This window comes from Calonectris borealis, chromosome 26, assembly GCF_964195595.1.
Source record: "Calonectris borealis chromosome 26, bCalBor7.hap1.2, whole genome shotgun sequence".
Classification (NCBI taxonomy): domain Eukaryota; kingdom Metazoa; phylum Chordata; class Aves; order Procellariiformes; family Procellariidae; genus Calonectris; species Calonectris borealis.
The window spans coordinates 7,508,934-7,521,580 of record NC_134337.1 but is presented as its reverse complement, the minus strand read 5'-3'; positions in this window follow the sequence as shown (position 1 = coordinate 7,521,580).

The following is a 12,647-nucleotide window of genomic DNA, read 5'->3' as shown; positions in this document are numbered from 1 at the left end:
TTTTTTTCAATCTGTGGTCTTTCATGTGAAAGTCTTGGCCCACGACCAGACAAGGCTGTGTCCAAACCAGGTGAACGCTCATTTATCCAATATCAACAAAGCCCTAATTGAGAGATCAATTGGGAACCTGCGTCTTCACGCGCAATTTGGAGAGCTGACAAAGCCACCTGTAGGGGTGGAAAATAAGTTCTGCCTCATTACAAAAGAAATTGCATCTAAATGAAAAACAACATATAATAAGAGCTCTAAAATGCCTGCAAAGTGCTGCCAACCAGACAGGTAATCCAATGATATATAGCACACACCACGTCTTTGACAAGGGTCACCCTTAATTATTCAGCAATTGAAGGAGCTAAACTCATTTCCCCAAAGGCTTAAATGTTTTTTAGTATGATGTGTAAATTCCAGGGCAGAGAATTAGCTGGCCAGAACCTAAGACCTGCATCTCTTTGATAGATTAGAACGTAAATAATGATATGTATAGCAAAGCAGAGGCACATTAACCAGGCCTCTCGCTAACATTTTGGAAAGATTTCTAAGTCAGGATAGCCTTCAAACATTCCCCTCCCCTTCTGTTTTGCTGTAGCTGTTATTAAAATTTTAATGGCCTAACCTGCAAAAGATTTATTAGATCTGCAGAAGGCTAGGTGAGCACATCCGCCAGGCTCTATAAGGGAGCTCACGACAGCAGTCCTCGCTGCAGCAGGCGCCAGTCGGCCGGGCAGAGCCCTCCTGTTCCACCCCTGCCATAAAAGCTACGGGCTCCTCACCAAGAGGAACGAGAAAGAGATGGTTTGGCGTGGGGAGAGACACGTCTTGAAGTTGTGCAGTGCTCTTCATCCAGAAATGTTACCTTCTTTTGCTGAAAAATACGCACTTTTGTAATTGCTTCCTCAAGTGAATTTAATCTCATCATATCTTCTTTATGTGTGACTCTGGGTTTTTTAATTATTGTTTTTTTAAAGCATCTACCACAGTTGTGTGCACACTGGAGCAAGTCCAGCTGCCGAGGAGGCCAGGCCGATACGGATCTACCCCGTCCGTTTGGTGGAGCACCTCGGTTTGCACGAGTGGGACCGGCTGAGCAGGAGGAGGAGAAAGGCTGTTCCCTCTTGCTGCAGTCTTTCATAAATCTGAGGGAATACAGCCAGCCCCGTGCCAGTTTCTGGGCTGCAAAATGAGATCAGGATAATAAAAGACATGCTGGAAATAGACAATAATGGTAAAATGATGTTTTGACATGGAGGCCATATATGGGTGATGGGAAAAAATGAACAAAGTAGATGACAGAGGAGGTGCTGGAAAAATAGTCTCTAACAGCTGATTAGACTCCTATTCAGCAGATCCCAGACAAATGTGATAGATTTCACAGAATAAATCCCTAGCTGTCTTGGTTTATCTCCATGCTTCTCTGCTTTCTTTCCTTTAGGATCACATAATCTCTTCTTTTCCTTTCCAAGGGCTGTGTTTCCATTGTATCCTGCCAGTGCAAATACCTTGTTCCGTGGCATGCCACAGCCGGCAGACGGAGTTAGGAAGTCTGGGGGTCACCTGGACGTGGAGCCGCTGCAGGAGCAGAGCCTGGCAATTTGGCTCAGCCCACCCCTGCCGTCAGCCCCGTACCTGGGCAACCGCGCCGCGCGGATGCCCGGGGGGAGGTTGCTGGTCCTCGGGGATGACGGTGAAAGCAGAAGCCCCCATTGCTGCGGGCACAGGGTCACCCCGTGCAGTCCTTGCGACAAAGCGCTGCGTGCCCGTGGTGGCAGGGTGCCCAGCCGCCCTCCTTGCCCGCTCCCCGTCTCCCTCTGCTCCGCATGGGTCTTGCGTTTGCCCTCTGCTCTTCACACCAGCTGCACCCCCACCCGCCGAGCAGGACCCCGGCGCAGGGCGCTGGCGCGGTGCCCACGCGTGCAGCCCCACGGACATCTCCACCGCTCCCCCAGTTCCCCCGCCCGGGGCTCTCCCGGGGAGCCGATGCCAGGGACCGGTGCCCAAATCGGTTTTCCCTCCTGCTGGCTCTTTGCGATGATCTGCTGGAGAGACAGCGGCGTTGGCATCCGTGCCTGCCCACTGCAGAACAACGCCTCAATGCAAGATTAATGAACAGAGGGGAACATTGTCAGCTATTAAAAATAAAAGGTACAAGACGGTACTGTTGCAGGCAGGAGTACCACCAGCTGCATCGAGATCTATATTATTTAATAATGTACTTTAAATTATTACAGAATTTTTTTAAACCCGACTCTGCTCTCACATACACCGATGTAAGGCCATTGCCAATTCACGATAATCCTCTAACGCCTCTTTCTTTGACTCTGTTCGCATATTTCTGCGTAGGCTCAACGTACTCGGCAAAGTACCAGTTTGTGCAACAGCACCCAACGCCCCGAGATTCACTTGTTTCGTAACACTTCGGAAAAGCTTAGAAAACCAAGTGAAAACCAAGCCCAGAGACAGAAAGGTTACACCGAGGTCAACGCTTACCAGAACGGGGCACTGGAGCATCAGCCAGGCTTGTGCCCGAAATCAAGTGGTACAAACACTGTGCTCCAGCTCAGCAGACCTGGGGTAATTGATTTCTCATGGGCTAAACCAAGAGAGTGGAAAATGTTTTCAATCAACCTGAAAAACATTATGTTTTCTTTCAAAACTGAACGTCCCCCAGAATTTGTTTCCGAGTTTTGTATTTTGTTGATTTTCAATCTAAGCAAAGTACTGGTTCATTTTTCCAGGGTTTGTATTATTTTTAAAGTAATATTTTAAAAAAATATTATTTCAGACCTTAAAAATGTAGATGTTGCATTTAATAAACATCAATAGTAAATGTTTTGACTTTCTGAAGAATGTTTTTGGATTTTTTACATGCTGAAACGCTTTGACAAATGCAACATGAATTCACAAGTACTTTCAGCTGATTCAAACCTGCATTTTTTTCAACAAATAAAACATTCAGCTGAAATGTTTTGCCCAACTCTAACGTTTGTCCTGTGCCTAAGGGTGAATTTCACTCTGTGTGAATAACAATGTGGTGCAGACAAGATCAATAAAACTCATATTTCATTTTATTCACTGTCATGTTCCAAGCGAACCTGGCGCGCAGCTGTGGCATTACCACACAACACTCACAATGTATCTTTAATTCCATTGGAATGAGGAGCAAATTGCCTTTTAAATCCTGGTTATACCCCGGATTTGCTGGTGAGCCCAGAGAATGATTGGAGCGTATCGCGGCGAGTGCGAACGCAGGCTCGAGCCGGCGGGAGCCCCGGTTTGAGCACTGGAAGCTGCGTCAGCCCTTGGCTCGGGTGCGGCTCCTCCTGCTCGCAGGGCACGGACTCCAGCAGCTCCCCTTCCCCTCATAACTGAGCCAAGTCCAGAATAACGGAGCTGTGTCCTGCTCGTTATGTATCTGCAGCGGGAGCCCAGGCAGCTCCCCCGGGGAAGACAGCCCGGCAGGACAGCGCGCTCCCGCCGCCATCCGATGGGCGCTGGGGCTGCCGGAGGGGTGAGACCTTACGGAGCCCCGGCCTCGCCAGCTGAAACCTGCCCCAGCATCGCCATGGACACCTGAAGTGCCGCCTTCTCAGAAACGGTTTAATCCTAAATTACACCAGTTAGACCATTGCACATCGCACAGCCGCGATGCAGGGGTAACCCAGTGTGCTGGGAATGGCCGGTGTGTCAGAAACAGGAATTCATGCCGGAGTTCAAACGCTGAAGTTCCTCGCAAACGCCCTAATCCCATCGCTGCTCCCTGCTGTATTTCTTGCTCTCCGCCCGGGGTCCCAGCAAGTCCCAGCCCCCCTCTCAGCAACCCTGCTTCCACTTGCAGACCTGGAGTCCCACTGGAGACCGTGACCTCCGATTTGGGAACTTTTGACTTGGTGTTTCCCAAAGCCTCATCATTACAGAGGAATAAATTGAATATTCACTGCTTTTGGATTACCAGAGAAAGCGTTACGGAATGCTTCCAGTGCAGAAGAGAGACCTGCACGTGGCACAGGCGCGGCTCCCCGCGAGCCGGAGCTCACAGCACCACACGGCTTTCATGGCTTTGGCTTTCTTCTTAACATAGAATCATTATTTGAACGAATAAACCAGCCAGTGCGTTTAGACCAACAACCTTCCAAGCACGAAAGGCTGTTCCAGGGAGGGTCCCCATGAACCTGCGTGTCGGTGCAGCGCCTGCTCCAACAGCCGCACCGACCGCTCAGAGCCGCGTGGGTACCGCAGCTCGGCACCGCCGCTCGGACAGCGCCAGGCCTCACGAAGGACAGTTGCTTGATTTCTTGGTTTTTTAGAGCTGCAAAGCCACGGGCCAAGGAAGCACCTTTGTCTTTCAGAACAGCACTCCCACCATTTATTTTCATGTTCTAAATCCAGACCGACAAGGCTGGTGAATGGAGAGGACCAGTTTCTGTGGTTACTCGATGGGACAAACATTCCCGATTGCTCTAGTAATGCATCACCTGGCAAAACCAGTTTGGGGAGAGCGGGAGAGACCAGAGGAGCCCAGGCAGGGACGGGGGAGCTCTCAGCGGTGCGCACGCCGGGCTGGGCAGCCGGCACAGGAGGGACTCCAAGGCTGCTTCGTCCTTTCACGCGTCTGTGACCATCTGCACCCAGCAAAGCCAAGCTCTGAGCTTCAGCACTGTGGTTTGTTTCTCCTGCATGACAATGAGACCCGTTACATGTTCTTACCAAATGATGGGTATTTTCAGTCCCTCTCATCTCTCCATGCGGTGGGAGACAGGGTGACAAGCAGGACAGCAAGGGAGAATTACCTAAAGAGACACCCCACCCCCGGCGAGCCCTGGTGCTAGCCCGTGGGACTCTCCTTCCTCATCCATGGGACGATTTTGTATTTAAATCGGTTTTGCTTCAAAAGAGGCTGGTTCCAGGAACGCACTTCTGCTCAGCATCCTCTCAGAGGCTGCACGATCAATACCGCGCTGCTCAGCTGCTGTAGCGCACCATTATTATTACATTATAACAGGTTGTAGTGAGCTGATCTATCAGACTTTCTGCTTTTTCAGGACGCTGTGAAGACTAGTGTTGTATCAAACTGAAATGAATTTACATCAAACCACCAAAGCTAATAATGGAGAAGGATCCTCGAGATGTCAGTTTGCACGTGCCTGTGCGGTGAAGGATTTTCCTCCGTGCCATGTTTTGTGAGAGGCAGCCATCCTGCGCTGGTTCCCAGGGCGGCAGCCCGCCGGGACGTAAGCCCAGGCCTTGGCAGCTGTGTGCCCACGGCAGCATCAGCTGGAAACGGGCTGAACGCAGAAGATGGGACCGCCAGCCTGTGCCGAGCTCTGTGCCACCCGCGAGCAAGGGGAGAGCACCACGTCCCTCTCCAGCCTTTCACTTCATTCCTCTGCTGCCTTCGCTGCTCCCTGCCGTCCTACCCAAAACAGTTACAGGGATTTTTTTTTTTTTTTTTTAATATGAACGACAAAGGGATTTCACAAATTGGTGAATTTGCATTTCTCATTCGGCAAACACTTCAGATAAAACAGATGCGAAGGGAAGACCCAGAGGTTACAATAACAACACAATAATAAGGTCAGAAAGTAATTTATGACCCTACTGCGCAGGAGCTGCCGGCTGTTCGGTGACTTGTGCGCTTGCTGCTGGAAGCAGCCCAGCAAGGGACGCGCTCCCGGCCGCTCTGTGTCTGTGCAATGGGAGCAGGCTGCCGGAGACCAAAGTGTTTATCTGCCGGTCACTACCTCACACGGACAAGGAGGGTATGGCTATCACCAGCACTCAGTTCAACACCTTTCTTTGGTAATTAAAAACCAAACAAACCAACACAAAACCCGCAAACAGTTCTCACGCTATTTTCCTTTGCTCTTTCCACTCTGGAAAGTCTGACTAACTGGCATTTGCAGAGTGCTGTACTGGGTACTTGCATCTCCCTATTTCATTTACCATCTTCAAACGGCTTCCCTTCCCCTTATCACAGCTGTAAACACGTATCCCAGAGCCAATATTTACATTGCAAATGAAGACTGACTACATCTGGGATGAGTTTACCCCAGTTTGCTCTCTCTCCTCAATTATTTTTCCATTTGTAAGCTGTGATGGCAGCAGAGACGTCAGGGTTCCGATGCAGGGGCTGGGCACAGTGTCCAGCAGAGGAAAGGGGAGATGCGAAATGCCAATTTTTGCTTCACCACAGAAAGGTTTTTACAATGATGCAATGCTGTTAGAGAATGCTGAGGAACTGTTAATATGTTGGCCACGTTACAAAAATGTTTGGGTGATTAGCTCGTGAAAGGAGAGATCAATCCACTGGAGTGAAATAATTGTGGGTTCATTTTGCTACATGCTCTGTTCTGCATTTGATGACTAATTATCAGCATCTAATAAGAGAATGTTATCTTTAAATCATGTAAAGGTTAAATGCATTGCTTTTATGTGATGCTGAAGACTGCCCACATGAGAAGGCTACATATTTCTTTTATTGCCATGTTTATCTGTTTTCATCTGTGTCGAGTAGAAAATACTCTGCTTTAAAAATACATTGTGGCTTCTTTGATTTCCTAAATAGATTTATAATTATCCCAAAATTGAACACACTCAGCTTCTGTACAAGTAATTACCACGCGCTGCCCTTTGCAGGAAGCACAGCCTTTGGGGTATTTTCACTGTGTTCTTCGGACGCAGGAAACGAGGGGGAAGGAGATAAATCAGCGCAGGTTTCTGCGTAGCTGCAGGGGTGAGGGCACACACGTGGTCAGGCACTGCCGATATGTGCCCCTCCACGGGGCTGGGTACTTTTTTCCTCTGACCTGACTCTTAGGGAAAAAAATGGGTCTGCACGGGACAGAGCTGGAGCAAAGACTATGGAGACAGACAAACTGCGAATCTCCGGGGTGTACCTGCATTGGCTTTTCTTTACAGGACCTTAACAAGGTCCTGATCACGCAGCATTTCTTTCCCTAAGGTGTTCTATGCCAAGAACCATTAACCACTTGCACTCTGAGACACGCATCTGCTGCTGAATACCTTTTTTGTACTTATAATAATGTCCTCGCATAGGCAGAAGTTACCTCCTAAAAAACCTTTTCCATGAAGACATCTATTGAGATACACAAAGAAGAGGAGAGAGGTGGAGGAAGAAAGAACAGAAACTTACTGGGCATCATCTTAAAATTCTGAGCATTTAAGTCTTTTCAAAATTCCAGAGCAGGCACAGCCCGACTTCGTCCGGGGCCGCTTCTCCTGCCCGTCACATCCCAGCCGCTCTTCCACCCCAGCGGCAGCGGCCGCCGGCGAGGGCTGGGCGAGTGTGGGCATCTTTCTTCACGAACAGAAACTTTAACCTCTACTAAGGATGAGCAAATTGATGAGAAGCGAGAACAGCTCTCTCCCCATCCTTTCCCCGTGCCGACCCTCGCCCCCGGCTGCTGGCTGAGGGGGGAGATGGCCCATTTAGAGCCACGTCTGGACTCCGCAGTGGCCATCCCTAGGTTTTCAAAAATTCATCCTCATTACAGCCGTAATTCACGTAAGCCCTCTCTGCAGTCCATGGGGACAGGCAGGCACCTCCAGAGTAAAATTCAAAGAATAAAACCGAAGACTCAGGCTCCTGCTGTGAGTCACCATCGCAAAGAGCCTCTCGCCACCGGCTAGACTGAGAGCCAAGAGCAAATGGGATCTGACGGAGATACCGCAGTTAGATGCTAAAGCTGGCAGGATAAATCTGAGCCAATATCTACAGCGTGAGCACATCCCAAACCTCTTTCAAGATCCAGACCTTGAACCATCACGCAAGCCCAGTGGTCAGTCGGGATGTCGAACTTCTCTGTCCACACCAGCGAGGGGGCAGAAAAAGTGAAGAAAAGCAAAAATTGTTCCCAGGTAACTCTGGCCCTGATCGGGAAGAGAAGAGCTGAGCTTCCTGGAAGACGCCCTGCTCTCACACGACCCTCTCAGTGTCACAGCCCAGGTTAATCTGATCTCTCAGTGCTTTTTTGAACTACTCCCAATTTTTTTTTTTTCCAGTCTAAGGTTTAATCCTCCAGTGCAAATGGCATCCAGCCAAGTGCTTGCGTTTCAGGTTTAGGAATAATTTGTGTCATTTCTGTAACTCAGTAAAGTGACTGTTGTTAGTCTGTCCTCAAAAGAAATTGAAAAAACTAATTGCAAGGTAGAGCAAAATAATATAAGCATGCTTTAATTCTGCAAAACCTAGGGAATTAAAGCTCCTCTTTCTAAATGGCACTCAGTGCCATTAAATTAAACATGCAGGCTGAAAGTGTATCTGTCCAGCATGCTGCTAAAGAAAAGGTTTTCTGAAAGTGAAGGAATAAGTAAAGAATTACCTCTACAAGAAATGACTTTAGATTCAGGTCTGCTGCAGAGCCCCAAGGTTTCACGGACACCCTTCAGCAAGCGACATTTCTAGAACGAGGAGTCAGCCAGCAGAGATGTCAATAGCCAATTTGTGCCTTGTTAGAGTTTACACTTGTTTACTGCCATTTCGGTAGACCAGACATTGATGCTAAGAAAGTGGGAGGGAAATGATTTGAGCCGATAGTGTGTCTTGTCAGGAAATTAATTTGACTCTGGTCTTCGTGCCTCAAACTGCGGAGATAATCCGTTACGGGAGGACTGGCATGCTGAAAATAAGATCGGTAACATGGAGGAGACAGCAGCTCCTCCAGCACAGACCCAGTTTCGTGTTAATTTAAAGCTCACACTGGACATCTAATAAGTGCCTTTTATCACAGAAAATTTTAAAAGGAACAACATTTTCTGACATAAACGTCTCTGCTAACAACAAAGACCAGAAGTAGCTTGTGGCCAAAGAATAAATGTTTTTTGAAAGCTTAGCAACAGCTCATGCACTGAATGTCATCATCTGCCTTGGAAGGCTAGCACTGTATTGTCAGGATTATGTGAAATCATCCCGAGTCCTGTTTGCAATGGTTTTTTAGCTGTGCATCTTATCTTTCTGTCTGAAGGTCAGCTGAGAATTACCCATCCCTACGTTTGTTCATGAATAGAGGCTACGAATAAAAGTCAGGAAGTGCTAACTGTAATTATCATTAATAATATTTGTTGTTGTTATTATTATTATAGCACTTTTGAAAACTGGAATTTAACTCAGTGCAGAGAAAATGGCTCACTTTGCAGCACGGAGCAGCGCTAGCTGTTAGCAGTACAGACCGGTCCACGGGCCAAATTCTCTTCTCCTCCGCTTTGATATTCCTCTGCAATAGCTGCTAATGCCATTATCTGCATTTCCATGGGAGTAAGTTAGAGCAGAAGGTGGTCCAATATAGAGAGTTGATCCTGTAACATGAGTCATCCCTGTAAAATGCTATTCTTATAAAGCCGTTTTGTATGTGCACCAAACGTCTTAGCAGAGAGCACACGCACCAGCCGCCTCCTGACGTGGGCTCTCCACCGCAGCCCTTTGCAGAGGTAGGACGGGCAGGGCATGGCACAGCTCTGCTTTCAGACCATGCGTAGACCAAGCAAACATAACGCAGTTCACATTTTCAAGCTTTTTCTTATATGTATGAGAGCAAGAAACAAGATTTAAATGAAAGCCGGGAACCTAACCTCATTCTGTGCTCTCAGTTACACAGTTTCTGATTTTTCAAAACCTTGGAGGGAATGTGGTGCTTGGTGCCTCTACACATCTCTACCACGGGTACCACTGATCATCCCTGCACCGTGCTGAGCCATCGGCAGGTGAAAAGCACTATATTTGTTATTGCTGCTGCTTTGGTTGACAATGGCAACACAAGTGATTATCAGCTGCACTGTTCTTTCTCGTTTTGTATCATTTATCTGCTCTCCAAGTTGCACACAAGTGGCTTTTCAGATTTATAGGGACATTATATGTGTTTATATTTGCAAAGAGATACGTTATAAGAGTACGACCCCAGACCTGGCTCAGTCCCTTGAGCAGTCTTTATCAGGGGCTCAGCTAAGTGATACATACATCGGTTTTCTTTGCTTTGACATCTTCCCAGCGCTAATTAAAACCTGAAGTACAGTTTCTTTCATTATTTCATTTTGTTGTTTAGAATTGTAAATGTTTGTTTTTCCTAACAGCAGAGTTTGTTTTTTCAGACCTGGTTCTCCTGCAGGGTCCCTCAGGCTGGAGCCAAGAAAAGCACCTCGATGGCGTGCAAGGCACTGGTCTCATTCGCTCTGTGAAGCGGCAGGAATTTTAAATGAACATCTATTCATATGTCTGTTTGTACTGGATTAATTAGTAAATAATCATAACCATTCTCTTCTCCTTACTGCTGTCCTTACGTGAAGGAAGGGTTGTAGCTGTTTCCAAACGGTTGCCTGAAGAGCCCTAGAGCAGAAAAGCTCTACATCCAGCAGCAGGTCTGAACGCCACGTGACAACTTTTGTTATTGCCTGGGTCTAAAATCCACATTTTAATAGGGGTTGGGATCCTACAGAGTCAGCCCCCTGGCTACAGACCAGCAAAGCACTTAGTGTGTGTTTACCTTTATGCACATTAGCAGACCCTTGACTTGCTGGGCCTTTAAGATCTTCATTTTAAACATGTGCTTAAATATTTCTGAGCAGGCACCAGAATGCTCCAGAGAGTCAGCACCTTGCAGGGCTGAGTGCTCAGGGCGAGCTGTGGATTTACACGTCAGCCCTCCATAGCTCTGCTCGACCCCAGGACGCACCCCTGCCGCCACTGCATCGTGTCTGCACAGCCGGGATTAATCTGCACGCCACAGCCATGGACCAAGTTGCCCCCAGCCATTCCCATGAGATCAGCTTCCCAGTAGGGACTCCTGAAAATAAGCAATCATGGGAGTTCAGCTAGCAGATTTACCAGTTCCTTTGTCTGCGTGTTTAAGCGCTTTAGATGATTTATCTGCTCAGAAAAGGATTATTTTTGAGCCTCCCTTTGCCAAAAAATGTAAGCCTTATCAAATGGAAATCAGAATCTATTCTTCGGATCAGCAGCCTGGATCAAAGCTGAGGTGGAAAGGAGGTCACATAAAATGCAGACACTTTCATGAATATTTGGCTTGCTTTTCCTTAAGCTTTACATCTGAAGGTCTGATCTTGAACACGCCGAGTGCCTTCACACAGTGCTGCATGCTTCCAACTCCTTACACAGGCAGTAACAGCCGCGGGAATAAGGTACGGTTTTATTTGGCTTCTATAATATATTAGATTGCAAAATACTGACAAGTTCTCTTTTCTTTCTTTCTGCTGGTGTTTATAATGGCAATAAGGGAATTGTCAGATCCATATTCCTATGGAAGTGACCTGTGTCACTTCTAACCTAGAAGAGTTTACCCCTGTTCCTCAGCTAACTTCTTCACGCAGATGCAGGTAGTAGCTCAGGCGGTAGATCTTTGCAACAAACAAACAAAATGTGGAAAAGGTTCTTCAACGTTTTGAATACTGAGAAAAAGAGGAATTTTATATGCCTCCACTTCTGCCATCAGCAGAAATAAAGAGCTGCTTCCCTCTCAACTGGCTGTTCTGAGGAACTGGGCAACGTCTGCAAACTCAGAGTTATCCAAATAAGAAGTGGCATAAAATTGTGAGGTTTCATCAATACCAAAGCCATCATTTGGATTGAACTCTATTTGAATGCTATTACATGGATTTATTGCTTGCCATTTAGACATTTCCTATGTTGCTATTTAAGCTGGCTTATATTATGCCCTGCTACATCATTCTAGACTGTGCTACTTTTTGCACATTATTCCTTGCACAGAGAAATACTACACATAGTGTTAGAAAATGCATTATCTAAGCATTCAGCTACAACGATGAATGTTATCTTATCTAATTTAAAAAAGGAGTTAGTGTAACTCATTCCTGGGTGAACAACATGAATTTTCATTCTAGAAGGCTTCCTGGTCAGAAACATGTGCACAGTGATTTTGAAAAATCAAATTTTTCTTTTTTTATTTGCCAGCTTGTCACCTAATACAAAATCAGAATTACTAATCAGTTTGACCCTGAATTTTGCTATAAGCAAAACCAGTCATATTTAAAAAGATGTGCCAATGTGTCTCGGTTCGCCTCGCCCCTGCCTGTAACAGAAGTAAAATTGTGTTCAACACCAATAAAGTTTGCATGTTTGGTGATATTACACGTTTTCCTAGTAGACATAAAAAGCCCAACAGTTGTTATCTCTTTACACTGCAAAGCAAGTGGGATCATGTTTCCAACCTCTGCACAATCTTCAGACAGTTTATCACTTTGACAAGTCAAGTGAGCGAAACCTACTTTGCAGCTGGTGCCGGGGAAAGCACCGCTCCGGCTTTGTTTTCCAGCTGGAGATGACCGCCAACACCCAACTCGGGGGACATTCCTGTAGGCTACGAAGTATGTTGCCAGATAGGATGGAGTCCTAGGACTAAGTTAAAAACACCTCCTCAGCTAAATGGTATTGGTAACACACCAGAAAACCAAAATAAAGACAAGGTCTGCTTTCTGCTTTCTTTCAGAAACTGAGGGTCTTACAAGCAAGCAAAGATCAGCAGTGTCCTGGCAAAGTGCCTGAATATTCCAAAAGCCCCTTAACAAGCTGATCTTCCAGCCTGTTAAGAAGCAAGATCTCCCTCATGATCTAAGGGCAAGAGAACCTCCTGCTCAGAGAGGTGTTTGCATAAATATCCCTTTTG